General features: G+C 40.0%; 1 protein-coding gene across 2 annotated transcripts in view; it reads left to right on the top strand.

Moving 5' to 3' along the window:
- Nucleotides 1-471: 471 nt before the first annotated feature.
- The window catches only part of LOC21385714, a 22,747-nt gene continuing 15,454 nt past the window's right edge, over nucleotides 472-7,764 (top strand). For both annotated transcript variants that reach the window (XM_024174176.1, XM_024174177.1), the window contains exon 1: nucleotides 472-497. The gene's annotated coding sequence lies outside the window, so the exon portion shown is untranslated. The remainder of the gene's footprint in view (nucleotides 498-7,764) is intronic.

The following is a 7,764-nucleotide window of genomic DNA, read 5'->3' as shown; positions in this document are numbered from 1 at the left end:
GAGTGGCTGCAAAAGATGTTCAGTCAAGGATCTTCTCCTACCCCGGTTATCTCAATTGGATCCGTTGCTCAAAGAGGTAACTTCCTAACTGCCTTACATACAAAAGCCGAGGATTCATCAGGTTGGATCATCAATTCTAGAGCTTCCGACCACATGACAGGTGATGTATCATTACTCCATGATTGCAGTCCTTGCCACGAGAATTACAAAGTCAGAATTGCAGATGGTTCCCTTTCCACAGTGATTGGTGTTGGGAAAGTGATAATCTCCGAGACTAATTCTTAACCAAGTTCTTTTGGTTCCCAATCTCATGTAATTTACTGTCTATCAGCAAACTGTGTGGCTAATTTCTCTTCCACTTATTGTTCGTTTCAGGATTTGGCTTTTGGGAAGATGATTAGCAATGCTAAGGAAAGCAAAGGACTCTACTGGTTTAGGGCTGCAGAAAAACAAGACCCTCAAGCACATCATGTTTCCTCCTCTATTCCAGATCCTAGGTTAAACTTGTCTTTAGATTCAAATAAAGAAAGTACAATCATGTTATTGCATTATCGCGCCTAGGACACCCAAATTTTATGTACTTATCAAGGATGTTTCCATCACTATTTAATAAAAATCCCAAGCTTTTCCAATGTGAGGTTTGTCAACTTTCTAAGCATTGTCGTAATTCTTATCCCCCCCAAAATTACAAACCATCAAAACCATTTTCTATTATTCATAGTGACATTTGGGGCCCTCTCGTGTTCAAAATATTTCTGGTGCTAGATGGTTTGTTACTTTTGTTGATGACCATACTCAAGTTACATAGGTATTTCTTATGAAGGAAAAATCAGAGGCGGGATCTATTTTCAAATCCTTTAATTCCATGGTTCAAACACAATTTCAGGCTAAGATTCAGGTGTTTAGAACCAACAATGTCAGGGAGTACTTTAATTTCATACTTGGAAATTACCTTCTAGAAAATGGAATCATTCACCAAAGCTCTTGTATAGATACCCCTCAACATAATGGGATAGTAGAGAGGAAAAATAGACACCCACTGGAGGTAGCCTGATCTATTAGGTTTGCCACTCATGTTCCAAAGCAATTCTGGGGGGAGGCAATTTTAACTGCCACATACCTAATAAATAGAATGCCTTCTAGAGTCTTGAAATTTGATACCCCATGCAGGTTCTTTACAAAAAATTTCCTCAAAATCGAATTATAACCAATATGCCTCCCAAAGTTTTGGATGTTCTGCATATGTCCATATCTCCTCTCATCAGTGACGTAAACATGATCCAAAGTCAGTCAAGTGTCTTTTTATAGGTTATTCCCCTTATCAAAAGTGCTATTGTCCTACCACTCGAAAAACCTATAACACTATGGATATGACTTTTCTTGAAAATGTGCCCTTTTACACCAAAACTCATATTTAGGGGGAGAATTCAGTCAACCAACAGGAAGAATATCAGTTTTGGGACATGTCCTTGCTTGACACTTCCTTTAAGGTACCTGAACCCAATATTTCTAGTGAACCACCGTTGGAGCCGAGTGGACCACCATCAGAGGCGAGTCAAATTCAAGGAGACAAGGAGTCCAGGGGCAAGGAACTTCAAGTTTACTCTAGGCGTCAAAAGAACCCTAAACTAGTGGACTGACATCCATGTCCCGAGACCAAATCCCACCGAAGTCATCCAAGGTAACATAGATTCTTCCTCCATTATAGATAACACATATTCTATGGATGATCTCAATAGGCCTGTTGCCCACAGAAAGGGGGTAAGATCTTGTACTCAGCATCTCATCTTAAAATTTTTCCTATGAGAAGCTGTTTCCCAATCTTCGAGCTCTCATCACAAATCTGGAGAATGTTGCTATTCCGAAGTGCATACAAGAGGCCTTACAGCATCCTGAGTGGAGAAAGGTAGTAAATGAAGAAATCCAAGCACTACAGAAGAATGGCACATGGGAGATTACTAAATTACCGCAGGGAAATCGTCCTGTGGGTTGTAAGTGGGTCTTTAATGTCAAATACAGGGTAGATGGAAGTATAGACCGGTACAAAGCAAGGCTGGTGGCAAAAGGATTTACACAGACCTATGGGATTGACTATCAGGAAACTTTTGCACCAGTCGCGAAGTTGAACACAATCCGTGTCTTACTATCCTTGGCAACCAACCTTGATTGGGGCTTGCATCAACTAGACGTCAAAAATGCATTCCTCAATAGTGATCTTGAAGAAGACGTCTACATGGAAATTCCTCCAGGTCTAAAACACTCCAGTAGCAACAATCTAGTATGCAAACTTCAGAAATCACTCTATGGGCTTAAGCAATCCCCAAGAGCGTGGTTCGAGAGGTTTACTAAGGTCATTAAAAGAGGAATATTCACAAGGACAGTCTGATCACACTCTTTTCATTAAGAGACTTCCTGGTGGTAAGATCACAATTCACATAGTCTACGTTGATGATATAATTGTTACAAGGAATGATGAAGAGGAAATATCCTGACTTAAAACAGTTCTAAGCAGAGAATTTGAGATTAAAGATCTAGGAGCTTTGAGATATTTTCTTGGAATGAAGGTAGCAAGGTCAAGCAAGGGTATTTCAGTCTCACAACGAAAGTACACCCTTGACTTGTTAAAGGAAACAAGAATCCTTGGATGCAAACCCTCCGATACTCCTATGGATCCATTCATCAAGATAGGTGTAGGAAAAAAGGGGTAGAAGGAAAAACCAGAGAGCAGAAAAGTCTCTCTCTCTCTTGTTATTATCATAATACGAGTTACATTAGTTTAAATAGAAAAGGAACACAAGGTTCGGTTCCTAGAATTGAGGAGCAAAATTAGTAACAGAAAAAGGAGAAAAAAAAGGAAATAACTAAAACGGAAAATATCCCAAAATAATTCAAATTCTAATTTCCTAATTCTATGGGATCAGATTTCCTAACTTTCCTACACTCCCCCTCAAGTTGGTGCATAGATGTCGATCATGCCCAACTTGCTTATCAGATGTTCAAAGTTATGTCTTGCAAGCCCCTTCGTCAAGATGTCGGCTGTTTGCTGACTAGAAGGTACAAACGGCAAGCAAATAGTCCCTGCTTCAAGTTTCTCCTTAATGAAGTGTTGATCAATCTCTATGTGCTTCGTCCGATCATGCTGGACGGGATTGTGAGCGATACTTATTGTAGCCTTATTGTCGCAGTACAGCTTCAGGGGAAGTTCCACACTCTTCTTGAGTTCTTCTAGGATTCTGTATATCCATAACACCTCACAGATTCCTTGAGCCATTGCTCTAAACTCAGCCTCTGCACTACTTCTGGCAACAACACTTTGCTTCTTGCTTCGCCAAGTAACCAAGTTTCCCCACACAAAGGTACATTACCTTGAGGTAGATCTTCTGTCAGTCACTGAACCTGCCCAATCTGCGTCGGTAAATACCTCAACACTCCTTTGATTAGTCTTCTTGAAAAGCAGACCTTTTCCAGGAGTATATTTCAAATATCTCAAAATTCGGTAGACCGCCTCGAGGTGTTCTTCATAAGGTGCGTGCATGAATTGACTAACAACACTGACTGAGAAGGCAATATCCGGTCGAGTATGGGATAAATAAATTAGTTTCCCAACTAATCTCTGGTATCTACCAATATCAACACGAACACGTCCCTCTTCCCAAAGCTTTACATTGGGATCCATGGGAGTCTCAGCCGGTCTGCAACCACTCATCCCGATTTCCTTCAACAGATCAAGAATATATTTTCGTTGAGAGACAACAATTCCTTTCCTTGAACGAGCAACTTCCATACCAAGGAAATATCTTAGCGCTCCCAAATCCTTGATTTCAAACTCTAATGCAAGGCTCTTCTTTAGTCTCTCCATTTCAATCACATCATCACCTGTGAGAATAATATCATCAACATGCACTATTAGCACAGCAACCTTTCCTTCAAAAGAGAACTTGAAAAACAAGGTATGGTCAGCTTGTCCTTAAGAATATCCTTGTTTTCTGACAGATTGTGTGAACTTCTCAAACCAAGCCCTTGGAGACTGTTTGAGCCCATACAAGGACTTTTTTAGCTTGCACACTCTTGAGCCAAATTTATCTCCAAAGCCGGGTGGACTATCCATGTACACCTCCTCCTCCAAATCACCATTGAGAAAGGCATTCTTCACATCTAGTTGTTGTAAGGGCCAATCTAGATTAGCAGCAATAGATAAAAGTACTCTTACCGTGTTCAATTTTGCAACAGGAGCAAAAGTCTTAGAGTAATCAATGCCATATGTCTGGGTGAATCCCTTTACCACCAATCTAGCCTTGTATCTTTCCACTGAACCATCAGAGTTGTACTTCATCGTGAAAACCCATTTACAGCCCACGGTAGTCTTTCCCTTTGGCAACGCCTCAATACTCCAAGTATTGTTCTTCTCAAGAGCTCTCATCTCTTCAAGCACTGCTTCCTTCCACTTTGGAACTCTTAGGGCCTCCTGTACATTGTTAGAGATTTCTACACTGGACAATTGAGAGGTAAAAGCAACCAGAGATGGAGACAGTTTCGAGTATGACACAAATTTAGACAGCGGATGACTAGTACAGGATCTAATCCCTTTACGTAGAGCTATAGGAATTTCAAAATCGGAAGACTCAGACTGACTGTTAGGAAGAGAAGGAGAATTACCTGCAACTGACTCATATTTTTTATTTGCCTTTGGTTCGGAATCATGGCTGTGCTGTTGAGTCAATTCGTCTTTCCTTTTTTTATAATTCTTCAAGTAAGCAATCCCTTTCTAAGTTCGGTCACCTTCCTTGAATCTATTACCCGTTGCTTTAGCAGAATTATCATATTGTGGCATTTCAGTAGGCTGTTCCTTGTCTTTGGTTTCCACAAAATGTTTTTCAGAATTCTGATTTTTAGATTGATTTTCAAATGTACGCCTAGACTCAAGTGAAACATCACTCACAATGGGAGGAATTTCAAACAACGGATCTTGGCCATTTATTGTAGGTGCAGAGGTACTCGGCTTAGAATGTTGTTTAAGAAACACATCATCTGAGAAAAAAACCTCACCAGAGTTAACAAATGAATCTTTCTTGAAATTCTCCCCCTGAAGATGAATCTCCCTAAAAAATGGTTGTTTTTCAAAAAACGTTACGTCCATGGTGACAAATTTTTTTTGTTACCGGGTCAAAACATTTATAACCTTTCTGAGTTGGGGAGTAACCAATGAAGACACATTTTATAGCTCTGGGTTCAAGTTTTCCAATTTTCCTATGTTCATGAACAAACGTTGTACAACCAAATATTTTTAGAGGTAGATCAGCCGAAAGTCTGGCAGTTGGAAAACAGGTTTTAAACACTTGGAAAGGAGTTTGAAATTGTAAAACTTTGGAGGGCATTTTGTTTATTAAATATGCAGCAGTTAGAACCGCCTCTCCCCACAGATACTTAGGAACTTTAGTTGAAAAAAGTAATGCACGAGCCACCTCTAACAGATGTTTACTTTTCCTTACAGCAACACCATTTTGTTGGGGTGTATCTATGCAAGAACTATGATGAATTATTCCTTTTTCAAGGAAAAAATTTCCCAAGATAAAGTTAAAATACTCCTTCCTATTATCACTTCTGAAAACTTGTATATTAGTATGAAATTGAGTCTGCACCATATTGTAAAAATTTTTAAAAACTTGTTCGTCCTATGATTTTTCTTTTAATAAATACACCCAGCAAAGTCGAGTATGATCATCCGTAAATGTGATGAACCATCTCTTTTTAGAGGGTGTACTTATCTTATTAGGACCCCAAACATCACTGTGAATAATAGTGAACGGTTTTGATGGTTTATATGGTTGTGAAAAAAAGATGTACGGTGATGTTTTGCAAATTCACATATTTCACAATGAAACAAAGATGGATCTTTATTGCCAAACAACTTAGGAAACAAATGTTTTAAATATTTGAAACTTGGGTGGCCTAATCTTAAATGCCATAACATTATATTATTATTAGAAACGGAAATAGATTCAAAGCAGGAACTTATTTGTTGAGATTGTTGCCTCGATTCAGATCCATCATCAAGGAAGTAGAGTCCTCCGCTCTACTTAGCACTGCCAATCATCCTCCCCGAGGTCAAATCCTGGAACACAGTGAGTTGGGAAAAAATTAGTTTGACAGTTTTGATCACGAGCTAGCTTACTAATAGAAAAAAGGTTACAAGAAAGTTTAGGAACGTGAAGAACATCGTGGAGAGTGAGTGATGGAGACACTACAATAGAACCTTTTCCTGCAATGGCTGAAAGAGAACCATTTGCAATTTTAATTTTCTGATTACCTGCACAAGGACTATATGAAGAAAAAAGGTTTGACAACCCCGTCATATGATCAGTTGCACCTGAATCGATGATCCAGGTGCGATCGGGGTTGATACTAATGAGGGCTGCTTTTAGGTAATTACCTTTTTGAGCCAAAGAACAAGAAGGAATTTTCTGAGGCTCGAGAAGCTTGTACAGTTGGTCTATTTGCTCCCTGGTGAAAGGAAATGAGCTTGAAGGAGACTGCTGCTCCTGATCCGAGACACTAGCCTGAAGTGCGCGTCCATCTCTACCAAACTTCTTCTTCCAGTTTTGAGGCTTGCCATGAAGTTTCCAACAGGTTTCCCGTGTGTGCTATGAGCGTTTGCAGTGGTCGCACCACGGCCGTTTAGAGTGTTTACCATCCTTCTTCACTTCCTCTTGGAAACCTCGAGTTACGAGGGCAGAACTTTCTACTTCTTAGTTATTGTTAATAGGACTGGATTTGTTGTTAAGCATCACATTCTGCCGTGCTTCTCTCCGAACATCTGAGAAGGCCTCACGAATTGTTGGCAGAGGCATCTTTCCTAAAATTCGGCCACGCACCTCATCTAACTCCTTGTTTAGCCCTGCCAAGAACATAAAGACACGATCATTTTCTTGTCGTTTCATGAAGCGGACGCTATAATTTGTGCACTCTCAGACATCATCATAACAGAGGTCTAACTCCTACCACAAGGTCATCAACTCGTTGTAGTATGAGGTTACATCTCGGTCACCCTGTTTTGCGTGCCCAAGTTTGGATTTTAAACCAAAAATCTGCGAAGAATTCTCTAAATCAGAATACGTGTCCCTGATTGCTTCCCAAACATCTTTGGCCGTCGGTAGGAATATGAAGGGTTTTCCAATTGCGGGTTCCATTGAATTCACCAACCACGCAATAATCAAAGAATTCTTTGATTTCCAGGTCTTGAAAGCCGAATCTCCATCTGCAGGTTTTGCCACTTCTCCTGTCAGATATCCAAGTTTCCCTTTGCCATCCAAGATCAACCGAACAGTTTGCGACCATTCCGTGTAGTTTTTTCCATTTAGACGGTGGATATTCAGTTGGAGTGAATTAGTGGACCCCTCCGTGCCATTGAATGAGATGGAGGAGTTCAGATTCGAACTCGCAGTGCTTTCCCCTGGCACCGCTGAGTCCTTGCTGGCAGCACCAGTTAGAGCCGTCTTCCACGGATTCTGATACCATGTAGGAAAAAAAGGGTAGAAGGAAAAACCAGAGAGCAGAAAAGTCTCTCTCTCTTGTTATTATCATAGTACGAGTTACATTAGTTTAAATAGAAAAGGAACACAAGGTTCGGTTCCTAGAATTGAGGAGCAAAATTAGTAACAGAAAAAGGAGAAAAAAAGGAAAGAACTAAAACGGAAAATATCCCAGAATAATTCTAATTCTAATTCCCTGATTCTATGGGATCAGATTTCCTAACTTTCCTACACT

This window comes from Morus notabilis, unplaced genomic scaffold (genome assembly GCF_000414095.1).
Source record: "Morus notabilis unplaced genomic scaffold, ASM41409v2 Scaffold960, whole genome shotgun sequence".
Taxonomy (NCBI): Eukaryota; Viridiplantae; Streptophyta; class Magnoliopsida; order Rosales; family Moraceae; genus Morus; species Morus notabilis.
Note: the sequence above shows the minus strand (reverse complement) of the source record. Positions and strands in the feature narration are given on the sequence as shown.